Raw genomic sequence first — 19964 nt, 5'->3', positions numbered from 1 at the left:
GCTTCTGTCGCAGGTCTTTCTACACGGTCACTAGAGCCATTTAAAGTTCACGGTATGCACGACGCACCGATTTCTTTGGACTCCTCATGAATGGCTCCACATTCACTTCACTTCACTCACACTGGTTCAAAATGGCTCTGAGCACTATGGGACTCACACTCGGGCGTCCGTTTCTCTTTGCCGGGCACAAGCAACCCGTCGTAACGAATTTGTTGTGCTAGTGGTAAATGGCCTTCCTTCTTGGTGGCTTCTTACTTGGTTCTAACATCCGTCGAACAGCTGTAGCACACTTGTTTTTGTCGAACTTCAAGACACAGGAAGCTCGCTCAGCACCTGAACTCGCCAGGTTTGCGGCTAGCGCTGACTATCGGCAAATTACCAAACTACGCTGTGGCGGTATACATGAAAAAGAAAACTTTCAAGGTTTCTCTACAAAATGACAAATGTATTATATCTGTAATGTCTGACAGTGTTCCCGGACTTCATGTACACCCAATATTTTTTTCTTCTTGGTGTTGTGTCCCTTATGATGAACAATGCTTTGAAAAATGTATCAATGTGATCACCATACACATAAGTAATTTTCAGAATACAACACAAACGATTTGTCCAATGGAATAAAATAATTGAAATCTTGATCTAGTGAACAGTCTGTACGGGAGTATGTAGAGATAGCAAAATTTTGTTTTACATTTTTAATACTATAAGTCAGTGTCTGTGTGTTACCCAGTCATGAGAGCAAAGCGAGTACTGCAACAGGAAAATAAAAATAAGTCGGTCATGCCTTTTTCGTAAGCATTTTGCTTCAAGCACGGATATGGCACCTATCGCGTACGTACTAAGGTTTGTCTCTACGTTCAAAATAGTATGAATTTAAAATACTGCAAGCGCGAAGTAGACCCTATTACTTTCATTGGAGTGCTACACACACACATAGAAACACAATTGTCAAGAATCAGTGCAAACAGCCTCTTAAATCATGCTTCTTTAAAATTAGACCGGGTCTGCGCGAACGCAGTCCCGACTACCAAAAATTATGCACCCGAGTTACCCACATTAGGGGTAATCGCAGGGGTCAGCCCAACCGAAGTGCAATGGAAGAGCCTCGTCCTGGAGGAACCGCCTTCGTGATCACGGTATCCCCTGTGCCAGGTAAGTATGCTTGCACTAGCAAATATCCGATACTTTATCTCTTATAGTACGCATTATACGAATCGAGTGCGTATCAATGTTTACATTACATGTGATCTACCCCACGGCACACACAACATGAAACGAGAGAGAACTGCATTCGCATTAACAAGAAACTACTCTGTGGTGTTCCAGACAGTCGGCTTCATCTGACAAAAATAAAAATGTGGGCCCGTCAAGTTGAGTCGAATTGGACCACTAAACTGTGTGTGCCGACGGTAGATGTCACCCATAACGCACAGCCAGCGCATGCGTTGTTAGTCCCCCCCTTCTTTTCCGCGACGCACAACATACGTACTACGATCTCTCTCTCTCTCTCTCTCTCTGGCCTAGCGCTCGTTTTTCCTCGACGCACGAAACACGTATTTCGATATCTCTCTCTCTCTCTCCCTCTCTCTCTCTCTCTCTCTCTCTCTCGTAAGCTCTACGTCCTGGCTTAGACTGTTCAGTTAATAAAATTTCTAAAATCTTTTTAACGTGAACTTGTAATGGAAGTGTCGCATCTGTAAAACCTGTACAACTCTGCACAACAGCTAATGCAGCACACTTTGCCCTTGTAGCGTGAGAAAAGGGCAAATGCAGCAGGTTTAAAATGTAAGAGATAAATTAGTCTGAACATCATTTCATTTGCAAAAGTACTACGTTATGTTCAGACAACTGTAAATTCTGCCACACCATCACGACGAATTTCGAAGGTACGATAACACAGAACACAAATCTTGAAAATACCCCTCCCCCCACTCTTAAATTCTTCGTAACGTCTGGTAAGTATGTACGAAACGTTTGTGCCGCACGAAACTTCAGCTGTGGAGGATGGGCAAAAATAATTTATTCTTTTCTTTATATTCGGTACATCTTCGTTGAAATCTTCTGATGTACTATTCCATTAATTCTCGGGGATGTTACTTTGTTAACTATAGATTTCACTGATACATATTATATCCAAAACTCGCAAATGCAAACTTAAGGCTTTGCTGACGGGCTACTTGCAGAAATAGTTCTTGGGTAAAAGCGGCTTAACTTCAGTGCGATTAACACACTGCTGAGCTCTGACAACAGTACGGGAGGAGAAGCTTTGGCAGAAGAAATGAAGGCAAATGAGTTAAAATTAACACGAAAGTTATTTTCATGCCAAAAGCAGGAGACCAATGGCATAAACTCATATACAAATACTTTTACCGATTTTATATAAATAAACCATAGTAACCAAGTTCGAAGAACCCGTATTTTATGATTAAAAAAGTGTACTGACACGAGTGTTCTGGGCTACTACAATTTCACAGCACAGATTTTTCTTGAAACATTCAATTTACTAAACGCAAAATACATAACTATTTCAATAAACAAAACATCTATATCACTAATCACTGACTAACCAGTTTAGTAGTTTACTGATCACAATGTCCAGTTACAGATTGCCTATGGAATAACTTTCAGGGGCAACAAAAATATCATTTTCAATATTTGATTTAATTATTGACCGAATTTAAAATTTTAAAATTGATGGCACACTATACATACTACACGCTTAAAGTCATAGGGTTAACACGGATTCCTCTGCAAAGTAATCAGATGTTTGAAATTGTTTTATACGTGAGAGCCCCGACAGCTCGCTTCTTTAACAATTCGATGGTTCACTGGTTCTGTCTAAAACTGCAACACACGAAGTACGTCTTGGGGCAGCGAAGCTCGCTACGCACCAATTACCCCAACTATATCATCCACTATTGGAGAATGGGAATACTTCGTGAGTTCCACAGAACTTTAAACATAATTTCACACTGTTATGTAACTTTTCTCCTACACACACCCCACAAAATGATGGCAGGAAAGCAGTTTATCGTTTACTACATTTTGACTGTTCTTGCAGAGAAACGTAAGAATTGGGCATGAAGTTTTAATTCATTACGTCTTTACTACTAACTCTATTCGCAACACATTTTACATACAGTATCCGCATACACCACTAAATTTACCTACAAAATTATATTACAGTTCACGAGATAAGGCATCACAAATATTGAAATGCGTACCACAGACGGTGCATGTAGCAACTTCCAACAAACTTTAAACGTAATTTCAAACATTTACCAAACTTTTTTTCGCCTACACGCTTAAAGTCATATCGTTAACACTCATTCATCGCCAGCCGGAGTGGCCATGCGGTTCTAGGCGCTACAATCTGGAGCCGAGCGACCGCTACGGTCGCAGGTTCGAATCCTGCCTCGGGCATGGATGTCTGTGATGTCCTTAGGTTAGTTAGGTTTAATTAGTTCTAAGTTCTAGGCGACTGATGACCTCAGAAGTTAAGTCGCATGGTGCTCAGAGCAATTTGAACCATCTGAACTGATTCATCTGTAAGGTAATCAGATGTTTGAAATTGTTTTATACGTGAGAGGCCGAGAGCTCGCTTCTTTAACAAATCGATGGTTCACTGGTTCTGTCTAAAACTGCAACACACGAAAACACTTTACACCATTACTCTTCTAGGATTAGAATGATATTTTTAGTATACGCATCAATAAAATTTTTCGAGAAAACGTCGAAAAGTTGTTCGGAAAAGGCGCCATACACAATATGTGATGAAAAGTATCCATACACCTATCTGAGAATGACTTACAAGTTCGTGGCGCCCGCCACCGGTAATGCTGGAATTCAATATGAGTTAGCCCACCCTTAGCATTGATGACAGCTCCCGCTCTCGCAGGCATACGTTCAATCAGGTGCTGGTAGATTTCTTGGGGGGAATGGCAGCCCATTCTTCACGGAGTGCTGCACTGAGGAGAAGTATCGATGTCGGTCGGCGAGGCCTGGCACGAAGTCGGCGTTCCAAAACATCCCAAAGGTGTTCTATAGTGTGGTGGTCAGGATTCTGTGCAGCCCAGTCCATTATAGGGATGTTATTGTCGTGTAACCACTTCGCCACAGGGCGTGCATTATGAACAGGTGCTCGATCGTTTTGAAACATGTAATCGCCATCCCCGAATTGCTCTTAAACAGTGGGAAGCAAGAAGGTGCTTAAAACATCAGTGTAGGTATGTTCTGTGATTAGTGCCATGCAAAACATCATGGGGTGCAAGCCACCCTCCATGAAAGTCATGACCATACCATAACGCCACCGCCTCTGAATTTTATTGTTGGTACTACACACGCTGGCAGATGATGTTCACCGGGCTTTCGCCACACCCACACTTTGCCATCGAATTGCCACATTGCGTACCGTGATTCGTCACCCCAACAAAGCTTTTCCATTGTTCAATCGTCTAATGTTTACGCTCCTTACACCAAGCGAGGCGTCGCTTGGCATTTACCGGCGTGATCTAATGAGCCAGCCGTTCGACTATGAAATCCCAAGTTTTTTTCACCTCCCACCTAAATATCACAGTACTTGCAGGGGATCCTGAATGCAATCTAGAATTCCTCCGTGATGGTTTGGATAGATGTCAGTCACTGTCAGTCAAATAGACGAAATCTGCCTGTACGATTTCGTGCTGTACGAGTCCATACACGTTTACACTTCACTATCACATCGGAAACAGTGGACCTAGGGATGTATCGGAGTGATCTCGTGTACAGACGTATGACACAAGTGACCCAATCGCCTGACCATGTTCGAAGTCCGTGAATTCCACGGAGCGCCCCATTCTGCTCTCTCACGATGTCTACTGACTACTGAGGTCGCTGCTACGGAGTACCTGGCAGCACAATGCACCTAATGTGAAGAACGTATGTTTTTGGGGGTGTCCGGATACCTTTCATCACATAGTATATTTTCACGAGGGAAATGATAGAAGCGTATTACTGGTTATAAATTAAATACTAAGAATAAAAATTTTATGGTTGATTCTTTTAACATTATGCTGATGTTTACGGTACGAACAGCTTCTGGTAAATAAACGCGCCATTGTTTGTTTGTTATAATATATTAAAATCAAGTATATTTTAAAGCGTGATAGACGTTTCTCTAGACAACACTGTTACCGGTCAAGATGGCTAATGATTCAAGTAGGTAGAATAATTTAATGAACGTTCGAGCAGTGCATGTTAACTCATCTCTTTCATTCTTGCACTTGATGTCGAATATTTGGTTTTTCGTAGACCGCTAAAAACCTCACGCTATCACAGAAATAAAGCTGCAGTCTACTGAGATAGAATGATAAACTGCTAGTATCGCTAAAAATTTTAAACTATAGTGCATTTAAAATAAGTTGCGAGTTTTTGACAGTTCAGTACGAAGCGATTGAAGGGAAGCGTAGTTACGTTTTTAAACAAATTATTCGGCAATAAACTCTGAACCGGTTATCATTTCGTTAATGGCCAAAGTTGTTGTGATATTTCGATAGTATGTAAATCGCTGCAAGAAATTCTTAGTTTGTAGTGAAAAATACGTATCACAATGAATTTGTTTGGTGCGTGATAGGTTACATGCTACTGCGTATTAAGTGTAGATGATATATATTGAATTATTCTTTAAACTTGTAATGATATCGCCGTCTATTTCCAATTTCGAGAAAATTTAATGTTTTTAAAGCGCTCTGTCACGAACTAGTGCGGCAGTGAAAAATCTAGAATAAAATATTCACAAATTCCTCTCATCTCATAAGTGGTTTGTAATAACGAAACACGATTTTGTCAAATGATAGCACTCAAAGACGAGAGTGTTTTGCCATACGATCAATAAGCGAAGCTTTCATATCTACCGCTATAATCAAACTGCTACGATTTCTTCAACGAAATTATGTAATTACCGAGTGCCGTCGACAGCTGGTGAAACGAGAACTGCTGTGGGTTTTGTGACAAAATAAGTGAAGAAAGTACAATTTATTTTTGTACTAAAAATGGGCTGTTTCATAACTATTCACCTGACTAGCACCCAGTTTGTTAGTTCAACAATAGACTATTCCACGTTTCTGTCGCAGTTTCAACTGTATTCGAATTTAGTAAGATGAATATGTGTGAACTATTCTGTGTTTTAGCAAAAGAAGCAGGTTTTAACGAGGCAACAACATAAGTTACGCGTTCATCAAAACTCGCCAGTCCTTCATGAATCAATGTCTCCTGAACTGTCTTCTTGATGTGACTGACAAATCAAGATCAGTTCTGTCGTGCAACACTTCCAGTGTCTTCTTTGGTCAGCATTTCAACCTTACTGACCGTAAATTTCTTGTTTTTTTTTCCATATTACTTTTCACTTAGGCCCATACACTCTGTCGAATTTAGATGAGCACGATACGGAGGAAGCATAATTAAACTGTTCCTTTACCGTTAGCCAGTTCGTCGACTAGGTAGCGTGAAGGTTTGGCCTATACGGCGCTACAAGTTCCATTACAACCGCCTTATCCATGCTATGTTCACCTTTCTCTCATAGAACATTTCTTTATACCCGCAAAATATCCGCTTTCCTTCACTGCACTGTCGCAGCTTTATGCACCACAACAGAGTGGTAATGCGTTTTGTCCATTACTAATGTCGAATTCCGAGGAATGTTTTGCAGCAGGACGTTATCTTCCCAGCCCAAGAAAGACACTTTTATTGAAAATCTCGTATTCAGAGGTACTGCTCCGTTGTTATTAATGCAACACCAACACAAAACACTTGTTCACAATACCTGACGGCCATACAGGGTGAACGGGCACGTCATCGCTTGCTATAAAACCTCTGCCCTCACACTCATTGTCAGAATTAGGCCTTTCCACCTACATTAAGCATACCGATGGAAGACCAGTTAAATTAAACTGAAGAAGCTATGGTGAATTTAATAAGTGTCTACAAGCTGCCGCCAACTCTAGGTGTCTACTGCTGCAAAACCACAACCTTCAACCCGTGGTAGGGACTTCGCAAGCCGCATTCCTGCCTGTTACAGCGGTGGCGTACTTGAGGATCCCCCTCCACATTCATATCGACGTGGTGCCCATCACCAAAGTTCTACCGTCACCTCCGTTTGGTTAGTTACAAGCGAGGAGTTCGCGGGATGTGGAGCTGTGATGTCTGTAAGTCTGGAGAGGATGACCCACTAATACGTCACATCGAGGTGACGGAAGTGGTCAGAGAGCGAACGAAGGGTAGCGATTTAAGGGCCGAGGTGGAAAAAAATGAAGAAGTACCAAGGCAAACGCCAAGAAAAAAAAAAAAAAACTGCGAGAGACTGGGCGGGAGTAAGAGCAGTAGCGGTTTTTTGCTACCGGCTACAGTTCGTGCAAGGTTGTGAATTTCGTGTACCGATGTCATAGTTTAGATCATCACGAAGAGTGACAGTGCTATTGAGAAGGGGTACTGCTGGGTTGGGCACCTGGGAGACTACTGTACCAGCTGCAACGTCCGTACCTGTACACGAGTGATCGATTGGCCAAAAATCGATAGCACGGTGTAACAGGTTTGGTTGGAGTTGTTTGCGTTTAGTGTGCAATACGACTCCGTTGCCGGTTAGTGGGTTACTTATTTGCAGTTGACAATGCCGGTTAGTTCTGCTGTAATGGAGGTGTTCACCAGTATTTGCTACGCCTGTGAGCTTGTGCTGTTCAAAGGTTGGCTAACTGTCCCTAGCTAGGAGTGCTTTTGGGCGGGTTGTGTTTCCACCTACGGTTGTGCTCGTAGTTTACCAAGTTAAGGATGAAGAGGTTGTTCGAGTGTCTCGATTCCTGTACAGTCGTGTGGCAAGTTTCTTTGAATACCTCCATGAGAGTCTGAAGGTCCGCGGTGTGTGTGTCTGTGTGTGTGTTTTATGGAGCATTGCTTATGATATGTAGCACTTTCTACATTCTGTATGATCTGCAGGCGTGCTGGAGCCGTGTAATATTAACCATTAATATTGTCGCAGAGGAAGCAGAGTAGTAGTGTGGTGTAGTTAGTGGTTATCATACTAAACTGTGGAATGGAGGGCCGTGAGTTCAGAACTCACATGGACCGTACCATTTTAATTTCTATACGGTTCGAGTACATTATAGAAGCGTCCACAAATGTCAGGACTCATTGTACTGGAATGTTCTATAGCTGTATACACCGGCTGATCAAAAAGTCGGTATAAATTTGAAAACTGAATAAATCACGGAATACTGTAGATAGAGAGGTACAAATTGACATACATGCTTGGAATGACATGGGTTTTATTAGAACCAAAAAAATACAAACGTTCAAAAAATGCCCGACAGATACTGCTTCATCTGATCAGAATAGCAATAATTAGCATGACAAAGCAAAGATGCTCAATATGTCCACCATCATTCCTAAACAATAGCTGTAGTCGAGGAATAATGTTGTGAACAGCACTGTAAAGTATGTCCGGAGTTATGGTGAGGCATTGGCGTCGGATGTTGTCTTTCAGCATCCCTAGAGATGTCGGCCGATCACGATACATTTGCGACTTCAGGTAATCCCGAAGCCAATAATTGCACGGACTGAGATATGGGAGGCTAAGCATGACGAAAGTGGCGGCTGAGCACACGATCACCACTAAACGACGCGCGCAAGAGATCTTTCACGCGTCTAGTTTTTTTTTTTTTTTTCCCAATAAAACTCCATGTCCTCCCAAGCATGTGTGTCAATTTTTACCTCTCTATCTACATTATTCCGTGGTTTATCAAGTTTTCAAATTTATACTGACTTTTTGATCACCCAGTATACTGTATATGTTATGCCCAGAGGCAGTTCGCTCCGCGTTCTTTTATGTGCATGTGCTGAATAAACCTTCGTTAAGTGAAGTTAGCGTTCGTCATTCATCTAATGACACCTTCTTCTACGTCACATTATTCTGGTGGAGACGCTGGGTATTGGAACGGCTGAAAGCGTAGCGCACATTTTCGACGACACTGTGACTCCCATCAGGCAACGACAGTGCCGCCGTTTACGTGGCGAGAAACCCGAGTTCGAGCCACATTCAACAGATCGCAATCAACCCGAGACAGAAGAAGAGGGCGTTACGATGACAGCAACTGTGCGCCACAACATGAGACATACTTCCAGGTTCTCTGGTGACGATGGCCTAGATGCAAACAAGTGGCTGAAAGTATACGAGCGTACAGCCAAATTTATCAAATGGGATGATACCGTGGCTAACGTATTTTTCTACTTGGAAGGTGCTGCCAAGCAACGATATGAGAACAACAAGGAGAAGTTCACAAACTGGGAAATATTCCAGGCGGAACAGCGCAAGTATTCGGTGACACACACGAGGACAGAAATGCAAGACTGAAGGTAAATTAAAGTGCAGGGCACAACACTCCAGGAGAAACTACAGTATCCTACATTGAAGACGTCTTGGAGCTGAATGAAGGAGGAGGATAAGGTTGCACATCTCATGAAAGGTGTTGCTGAGGACATGTATCAAGCCCTACTCCTGAAAGACGTTTTGACAGCAGACGACTTCATAAAATGGTCCCAGTATACCGAGACAATGCATCCCCGTTTTCAAGAAGGGACGCCGAACAGATGTGCATAACTATAGACCTGTATCTCTAACGTCGATCAGTTGTAGAATGTTGGAACACATTATGTTCGAGTATAATGACTTTTCTGGAGACTAGAAATCTACTCTGTACGAATCAGCATGGGTTTCGAAAAAGACGGTTGTGTGAAACCCAGCTCGCGCTATTCGTCCACGAGACTCAGAGGGCCTTAGACACGGGTTCCCAGGTAGATGCCGTGTTTCTTGACTTCCGCAAGGCGTTCGATACAGTTCCCCACAGTCGTTTAATGAACAAAGTAAGAGCATATGGACTATCAGACCAATTTTGTGATTGGATTGAGGAGTTCCTAGATAACAAAACGCAGCATGTCATTCTCAATGGAGAGAAGTCTTCCGAAGTAAGAGTGATTTCAGGTGTGCCGCAGGGGAGTGTAATAGGACCGTTGCTATTCACAATATAAATAAATGACCAGGTGGATGACATCGGAAGTTCACTGAGGCTTTTTGCAGATGTTGCTGTGGTGTATCGAGAGGTTGTAACAATGGAAAATTGTACTGAAATGCAGGAGGATCTGCAGCGAATTGACGCATGGTGCAGGGAATAGCAATTGAATCTCAAGTAGACAAGTGTAATGTGCTGCGAATACATAGAAAGATTGGTCCCTTATCATTTAGCTACAAAATAGCAGGTCAGCAACTGGAAGCAGTTAATTCCATAAATTACCTGGGAGTATGCATTAGGAATGATTTAAAATGGAATGATCATATAAAGTTGATCGTCGGTAAAGCAGATGCCAGACTGAGATTCATTGGAAGAATCCTAAGGAAATGCAATCCGAAAACAAAAGAAGTAGGTTACAGTACACTTGTTCGCCCACTGCTTGAATACTGCTCAGCAGTGTGGGATCCGTACCAGATAGGGTTGATATAAGAGATAGAGAAGATCCAACGGAGAGCAGTGCGCTTCGTTACAGGATCATTTAGTAATCACGAAAGCGTTACGGAGATGATAGATGAACTCCAGTGGTAGACTCTGCAGGAGAGACGCTCAGTAGCTCGGAACGGGCTTTTGTTAAAGTTTCGAGAACATACCTTCATCGAAGACTCGAGCAGTATATTGATCCCTCCTACGTATATCTCGCGAAGAGACCATGAGGATAAAATCAGAGAGATTAGAGCCCACACAGAGGCATACCGACAATCCTTCTTTCCACGAACAATACGAGACTGGAATAGAAGGGAGAACCAATAGAGGTACTCAGGGTACCCTCCGTCACACACCGTCAGGTGGCTTGCGGAGTATGGATGTAGATGTAGAAAACAGAATTACACGCAAGAAGTTTAAACGGCGTCCAAATGTATTGATGTCTGTGATGGAGGCAGCAACTGATTTCACAAGTGTTCTTCGTCAGGTAGTGAGAGAGGAAGTTCAGAAGCCACTTGGACTGCACGGCGAGCAAAAAACTGTGACCCTTTAAGTGCGACTAATATGTGGGGTGCCAAATGGGGCATCTTGTAGAGGTCTCTTCAAATCCCTCAGCATAATTACCATCACAGGTCAGTATATATACGCACTGTTGCTATTTGTAGCCAACAACAGGGAATTGTTTCAGAAAAATTGTGACATCCAGATCCATGACACAAGACAGGTGAAAAACTTCCACCAAGGCTCTGCAACTCTCACTAAAGTACACAGTGGAGTTACCGAGCCAGGTACGAAGGTCTTCAATAAGTTCTCTATCAATATAAAAAAAGGAGTAAACAATGTACAGGTTTTCAAAAGAAAACTAAAATTATTCCTCATCGAACAAACTTTCTATAAAATGTATGAATACTTTAGCGTTATAAAGTATAAGAGTGGGGGAAAGTGCCTAAGAAAAAACTCCCTTAAAGATAAAGTGTGATGCTGTTACTTTTAGTTAAACTGAAATTATGGTGATAAAATGTAAATTTATTTATTTCATTACAAGAAAATGTGAACTTCCATGTACCCCACAGTCTTGAGCATTCACTAAAATCTCTTCTTAAGGAATGCAGTCAAAATTTGTATTTAATCCAAGCCGTGACCATGTAGCAAATTTACCTGTTTATATATGTCAGTAGCATAAAAATATGCACTATCACTTATTCTCCTATTTTAAACAGTCACCTGAACTGTTCTTGGTAAATAAACAAATGTCTGTGCAATGTGATGCATAAGCGTTCATGTACTACTGTATATATGAATTGACTTGTCCTATATTACTTGAACACTGGTTGTACAATATGTAATCAACAGGACCAAATAAAAAACAAACAATGGTGTGGTATTATACTATATTCACAAAGGATCATGACATACAATTTGAAAGGGACTACAGGCTTGAGCTGTTTTTAGCAGCTAGTGATAGTGATAATGAAGCAATTTTTGGAAGTGGGTATGCGACTGATGCTGATGTGACAGGAAGGTATACATGTCTTAGATATAGTGGATATAAATGAATATGAATTCAGGAAGATAATGTACCTACTATTCTGTCTAGAAACAGACAGATAACATATGACATAGTCCACCTGATTTGTGCAAGCAGGCTTCCATGAGTATAATCGGTGAAACTGCACATTTTCCAAGTCACCTTAGACCAAAAATACAGACAAGTGAAGATAGACATTTCTCATCACCAGTCACACGGAGGGTGTAATAGTAATGCATACCAAATACTCACGCAGTGACAGCAAAGTTCTACATCCGTATCTTGAATGCTGGACTGAACTTGACTCAACAGAACTACAGGCATTCCTTGGTCTATTAATAATAGTTGGTTTAAACAAGGCACGTGGAAAACTCTTGGGCGAAATTCGATCATGTGAGTATAGCTTACTCATTTTTCGACCCACTACGATTTTTCAAGGTTTCATGATATCCTGATGCGCCTCTGGTTTGATGAAAACTTACACGGGAAGAAAGAAAAGCAGATTGTGTTTGAAATATTGAGGCATGCACTTGCTCTTATATATCTGGGCCTTATATTACAGTTGATGGGTGCCTGTGTACTTCCAGGCGACGGTGCCCATTCAATGTGTACATTCCTCCAAAATCTGGACAGTACACAATAAAAGTGTGATGCACTGCTGTAGATTGTGAGACCAACTATCTCATATAACAGAGAAAGTAGGATCTAGATCTTCACTAGAAGAGGCAAGGCTTCTAATAGAAGAGGCCATACCTGTGCAGTTTGAAACAACTGTATTTCCATGAACCTCTCCCTCTGAAATCAGTAAAATAAGAAACTCACTGAAAAGTAAAAGCTCTTACGGAATTGATGGCATTTCCAGCAAGATACTTAAAGCTTGTTCCCCACAGATAAGTAGGATTCTCAGCCACGTATGTAATACCTCTTTGGAGCAGGGTGTTTTCCCCGATAGACTGAAATATGCCATTGTAAAACCATTGCATAAAAAGGGGGATACGTCGGATGTCAACAACTATTGCCCAATCTCTCTTCTGACAGCTCTATCAAAAATTTTTGAGAAAGTAATGTATTCAAGAGTAGCCTCCCACATGTGTAAAAATAAAGTACTAACAAAATGTCAGTTTGGTTTTCAGAAAGGCTTTTCAACAGAAAATGCTATATACGCTTTCACTGATCAAATATGAAATGCTCTGAATAACCGGACATCACCCATTGGTATTTTTTGTGATCTCTCAAAGGCCTTTGACTATGTAAATCATGGAATTCTTTTAGACAAGCTAAATCATTATGGTTTGAGGGGGGCAGTGCACAAATGGTTTAATTCATACTTAACTGGCAGAATGCAGAAAGTTGAAATAAGTGGTTCATGCAATGTTAATACAACAGCTGAGTCCTCAAACTGGGGGGGGGGGGCTAATCAAGCACGGGGTCCCACAGGGTTCGGTCTTAGGTCCTTTACTGTTCTTGATATACATTAATGACTTACCATTCCATATTGATGAAGATGCAAAGTTAGTTCTTTTTGCTGATGATACAAGTATAGTAATAACATCCAAAAACCAAGAACTAAGTGATGTAATTGTAAATGATGTTTTTCACAAAATTATTAAGTGGTTCTCAGCAAACGGACTCTCTTTAAATTTTGATAAAACACAGTATATGGCCCAACTCCAGTAATAAATATAGACTTTGAACAGAAGTCTGTAGCTAAGATAGAATTTTCAAAATTTTTAGGTGTGTCCATTGATGAGAGGTTAAACTGGAAGCAACACATTGATGGTCTGCTGAAACGTCTGTATGCTATTAGGGTTATTGCAAATTTTGGTGATAAGAATCTCAGTAAATTAGCTTACTATGCCTACTTTCATTCACTGCTTTCGTATGGTATGTTCTGGGGTAATTCATCGTTGAGTAGAAAAGTATTCATTGCTAAAAAACGTGTAATCAGAATAATTGCTGGAGCCCACCCACGGTCATCCTGCAGACATCTATTTAAGGATCTAGGGATCCTCACAGTATATATATTCACTTATGAAATGTGTTGTTAATAATCCAGCCCAGTTCAAAAGTAATAGCAATGTGCATTGCTATAACACCAGGAGAAAGGATGATCTTCACTATGCAGGGTTAAATCTGACTTTGGCACAGTAGGGGGTAAATTATGCTGCCACAAAAGTCTTTGGTCACCTACCAAACAGCATCAAACATTTAAAAATAAATTAAAAGAATTTCTAGATGACAACTCCTCCTACTCATTGGCTGAATTTTTAGATATAATTTAAGAGAGGGCAAAAAAAACCAACTTAAACATTCGTGTCTTGCAATATTTTGTGTAATGTAATATCTTGTACAGACATCTTTTATTAACCTGACACGTTCCACATGATTACGAAGTGTCGTATTCATGATCTATGGAACAAGTATTAATTTAATCTAATCTAACCACAAACTGTACACAGAAAAATCTGCTGAATGAAGGTAAATAAATGAAGGGAAACTTGTGATATTTAATTTAGTTGATCAGTGCTAGGAACATTTCCACTTATGATTTTTTTTAAAGTTTGCAACTTAATTACAGCATGCAGCAATTGGTTTGTAATTACAACGTGCATGGGTCTTACAATAAGTCATTACTATTGTGGAAATATTTTACATTTTATCGCCATATAGTTGCTAGAATCACTTTGGGGCAAAAAAAAGACAGCATACATGTTTCTTCCAGATGTGATACCGTGTGAAGGTTAACGCCCCACAGTTTTGCAGGATCACTCATACTTGCTTCCTCTCAAACCCCGACAACAACACGACCTTGGCTGGGAGCTTAAAATTATTAATGAATTAAAGCTATCGAAAATATATGCTCACATGGACTGATATCAACTACTTGTGATCCTATGAAATTAAACTGTGTGAGAATTACACAGCTGACTGTCAGGATTCAAAACCCGCGATGAAAGTACAAAAATGAATGCATATAATACTAAAAATGGCCGCAAATTCAACTGGTTTTTTTCCAATAAAATAGGTTGAAAAGCAACAATTTCTGTGTTTTGATAAAAAATTTGTGCCTCCTTCTCCTGTAACATTAAGAAAAATTCTAATGAAATTTAGTGGAAAAGATATTGTAACATTACTGACCGCTTTTGTGGATCTGAAACGTATATGTAATGTGTACTGTATCTGCATTAGTTCCATCGGGTCTGCTAGAACGCAGTCCCGACTACCAAAAATTATACACCCGAGTTATCCACATTAGGGGTAATAGCAGATGTCAGCCCAACCGAAGTGCAATGGAAGAGCCTCGTCCTGGAGGAACCGCTTTCATGATCACGGTATCCCCTGTGCCAGGTAAGTATGCCTTTGGCTGGAAAAACTCGCTACTTTATTTCGTACTGTGCACATCATACAAAGCGAGCGCTTATCGTTGTTCACATTGCCTGCGATCTGTCCCACCATACACACTACCTGAAGCGGAAGAGAACGAAATTGGCTATCCCATGGTATTGAGCTATTGCATACTCGAACATGGAGTCTGCCTACATTTGACAGATATAGTATTCTGGGAGTGCCAACTTCAGTCTAATTGGACTAACGAACTCCGAGTGCTGGCAGTAGATGTCACTCAAATAGTGGATCTTACGCATGCGCTGTCTGTCCGCTTCCCTGACCCCACCAAACAGTAAACATGAGGCTAAATCACAAGACGTGTTGCGGCTGCATAACCCGTCACTTTACTGATTAATTATAACAAATCCATGTGTAAGAGCGGGAATTTACAACAGCAAATGGAGTAGGTGTTTTAAGATGTCACAAACACGAGAAGCAAGACCACAATATTTTGCAAATGTCAATCTGTAGAATACATGGGACATAAAAAGCTACCAGCATATACAACTAGCAGTTCGATATTTAGCATCCTTTAAGCATTGTGTAAGTGAATAACATATAAGTTAAAGCCTCAGCTCGGTGACATTTGTCTTAACTGTGTACCTTATGTAAATTAATGCTAAAAAAATAAAAAAAGACACACAACAATCGCTCCTTTGCAAATGTAAATAATTTTGAGTCAAAAATTCTTGTAACCAGCGCAAGAGGTTAACATGTCATAGTTTTTCAGAAAGAAAAAGACATAAAATCCCACCGAAGACAGCATGTAACGTGCTGAAATGTGTTTCCGCAAAAACAAAACTATAAAATGGTAAAGGCAGAAGTCCTCTCTACTTTAAGTTATTAATTAGAACATACATTGTCTGTGGAGCAGTTATCACAAAGGTTTGATTGTCATCTTTTAGCCACTGAGCCACTGCCTTTCATTAATGGGTTTATTTCTACAAGAGAATTTTGAGTAGTATGCCTACACTACACAATGTAAGAAAGACGAAAAACATAAATAGTGATCCAATGAAGATTGAAATCGTAAATTTTTCTCAGCTGCGCACACTGATTCTGAAAACAAGCTCACTCCAAATGAAGCTTCATTTTTGATGAGCTACAACATTTTATGACCTTTTGTACACCTCTTGCAGACAACACTGTTCTCGATGTATTTCGTTACAACAGAAAATTAAAGAAATTGTTTAGGGAGATCACAACACGAGCTAAGACTCATTACTTAACTAGTAACTGGTTCCATTTACTGTTACATACAAGCCCTATGCAGTCTGTCTGCTGGTAAATATTACTGACGGATTGATTTAATTTTGTTTCAGGAAGAGATTAACAGTTTTAAAAGTTGAATTACTTCGAGTGAACCTGCTAGTAGTAATTGTCACAAGTGGTTTACACATTCATACTGAAAAATCACATGGGTACCCAGAATGAAAATAGGAGAAGAAATGAAACTGAAACAACTCGTCTTGGGTCAATGGAAGCGTCACATTCCATCTGTCTTCCTTGCCTCGTGATGTAATGGTGGTGTGGTGTGTGATGTGACTTAACAAAACAATTTGAAAAGTTTGTTTTCGGTTCCTCTGTCAGCATGTGTGCTTCGTAAACTCTAGCTTCGACTGTGTCAGCTTTTTACTGTTCACAATTAAACGCCAATGGCAAAAGTTGCTGAAGGAGTGTATTCTAATTTGGTAATGTCAATTACAAAGATAACCCCTTCAGAAATTTCCATATATTGAAAAGTTAAAACAACATATTGCAGATTTATTTCTATAGGTGGTGGTTAGTGTTTAACGTCCCGTCGACAACGAGGTCATTAGGGACGGAGCGCAAGCTCGGGTTAGGGAAGGATTGGGAAGGATATCGGCCGTGCCCTTCCAAAGGAACCATCCCGGCATTTGCCTGAAACGATTGAGGGAAATCACGGAAAACCTAAATCAGGATGGCCAGAGACGGGATTGAACCGTCGTCCTCCCGAATGCGAGTCTAGTGTGCTAACCACTGCGCCACCTCGCTCAGTTTATTTCTATACAAACATTCAGGAGGTGTAAAAGGTTGCTGATGTTTTGTTTGTTTACCAAAGTTGTTTTCTATTGCTGTACTAAGTTTGTTTCCTGCTGGTGTCTTTGGCCCATATTTCAAGCAACCTGCTCATGATAGATTTCCTTGCCAAAAAAACAGCTGTGAAGCAGAATGTCTGAAATACAACTTCTCTCAGAGTTATGGTAGACAATCTGCAGTTGAGGTTGTGGCTGCAAAAACAGCACATGGGCATACGTGTATTTTTTACACTCATTGGTTTAATTCATCTGCCATACTTTCATCTGTAATGCCAGCAATTTCTGTTTCAATCAATTAACTCTTTGAGTTGATTACTGCTGCGTAACGACGTTGCGTAATCTACAGTAGCTTTTAATTTAAAATTTAATGCTTTGCTATATACGGGCAAACAATATGTTACTGCTTCAAATGATGCAAAACAAGCTAAAATGTCAGAATGCATGCAGGGCTGTTGGCAGAAGGATTGTTACGATACATGCGGGAGCATTTAAATGATAATTACGAAGAAGAGTTATTCGATAACTTTTGGTTAAATGAGCTTAAAAAAATCCAAGATACAATGCTGGTTGATTTATGACAGCTAATGAATCAAAAACTATTGCTCTAAATGCTGCAAGGACTCTGACATACCTGGCTTGTGGGTTATGTCTGCAAGGGACAGAAGTTAAGTTCAGTGTTATGAGAGTGCACAGTAGTCAGGCGAAAGTTGTTCTAAATAAATCTTTTGTGGAAAGAAGAGGTACTCATACTAACAGGTTATCTAAGTTCAGTCATAATGTTTGGGAACTGGTGATAAATCACATGCTGTGGATACTGCACAAAAAAGTTGTTACTGACAAATTAAATCTAGCTATTAGCATTTTCATTACCCAGATTTAAATGTTAAAACACTTTAAGACACTGAGGATTTTTAAGGGCCAGTTTGGAAACCTCTTACCATACTGTGAAACATTGCACATACTGCTTCAAACTGTTAACATAGAAATGTCGAATCTCAAACCGAAACCCTAAAAGTGATGTAGGTGACTACTGTACACGATGTGAAACAAAACTTGCAAGTATTCCTACTGATAGCTGCAGTGTTGAATATTTACTTCACAAGAAAAAGTTTCGCCAATACTCTGGGGGGGGGGGGGGGAGGGGGGGGGAAATTTTAGAGAAAGCTCAAGATAATGAGGGGCCTATTGTCACACAATTCAATTCTGCCAAAAATTTTCCAGTACCAAAGCTTAATGTTACCAGTCGATTTCTTTCTTTCTGATGCTGTACATGTGCAAAACAAGAATAAGGCCATTGTTGCTTTTTGCTTATACCTCTCACATATAAAGAATATCACTATACCTCTTCTCTTCCCAGTATATGGAACACTTTTTCCAATTGCGATAGAAATTTTGGCATAGTGAAATCGGCTTGAAAGAAGCAAACCATTATCCCTACAGCTAAGCCATACCTCCAGGCTATCATTTTATGCCAATCACCACTCAGTGTCTGCTTTGATGCTGAGATAATCACAGACTGGAGTGGGTTAATGAGCAAGTTCTTTTGCCAGGCCCCTTTGTCTAAATGATGCGTTCTAAATTCAGGGATATGAACAACTACAGTACAAACCAGACAGAACATCACTTGCTTCAGGAGCTTACACACAAAGCTAAATTCCTTTCAGACTTTTATGTGTATCTGACATACAAACACTCCAATAATTTCACCCTGATGATTTTCTTCCTGTGATGGTAAATGAAAACAAGATAAACAGTGTTCAAGACTTATAACATTTCATTGACAGAGAGCTAAGGCTGTATTAAAGGTACTGTACCCACCTGCTCCAGAATCACTGGAAATAATAACTGATAATGAAGATGAATTTTATGTTTTATAGACATTAACTGATGTTTAGAAGACTGTTATTATCAACTTCGATAATAAATTGCAGCTCAATTAGAATAGAATATTTATTGACCCATCAGCATTTTCATAGAATTATCCTAGTTTAAGTATGCAGTCTAGTTATGCTTTGTAACATAATCACACATATCTGTACCATAATTGCATTAACACAACAAACCTATTTACATAACAATTGAAAACGAATTTATTGCATATGCAAATTATTTTTAATTATTAATTTCACACAAATTTGCACTGCACTACACTGAAGCTATGTTTCTAGTGCACTCTTATACTTATCTGATGATACTGCCAGGCAGTGTGAGGTAATGTGATGGAAAATTTTACGCTTAGGTAATTTTCCTTGCCATTATTTTGGCCCAGGGAGAGGCTCAATTTCGTCGCTAGGAATGTGAGAGTGTAGGTTTAGAGGTCTTTGTGTGAAAGGGCGGGAAGCTACTGATCACGCCAGTGCTGGGGAAGGCATGAGTCTTGTAACGACTGTGTCTAACGTTTAGAATATATACATGCGAAGTACAATTATTTTGGTATCACGCCGTAAGTAGTAACAATGAGTTGTTGCTAGG

General features: G+C 40.3%; 1 long non-coding RNA gene and 2 other non-coding genes across 3 annotated transcripts in view; all 3 read right to left on the bottom strand.

The window, feature by feature from the left end:
* Positions 1 to 19964, bottom strand: part of LOC126291964 (uncharacterized) — a 111861-nt gene that overhangs the window by 85342 nt on the left and 6555 nt on the right. The gene's annotated exons all lie outside the window — the stretch shown is intronic.
* Positions 998 to 1160, bottom strand: LOC126292369 (U1 spliceosomal RNA). Its single transcript, XR_007552105.1, has one exon. It is a non-coding gene; the product is annotated as a U1 spliceosomal RNA (small nuclear RNA).
* On the bottom strand, positions 15239 to 15401 carry LOC126292373 (U1 spliceosomal RNA). Its single transcript, XR_007552110.1, has one exon. It is a non-coding gene; the product is annotated as a U1 spliceosomal RNA (small nuclear RNA).

The sequence above is a fragment of the Schistocerca gregaria genome, chromosome 9 (genome assembly GCF_023897955.1).
Source record: "Schistocerca gregaria isolate iqSchGreg1 chromosome 9, iqSchGreg1.2, whole genome shotgun sequence".
NCBI classification, from domain to species: Eukaryota; Metazoa; Arthropoda; class Insecta; order Orthoptera; family Acrididae; genus Schistocerca; species Schistocerca gregaria.
The sequence above is the reverse complement of the archived record's forward strand: the minus strand, read 5'-3'. Positions and strand labels throughout refer to the sequence as shown.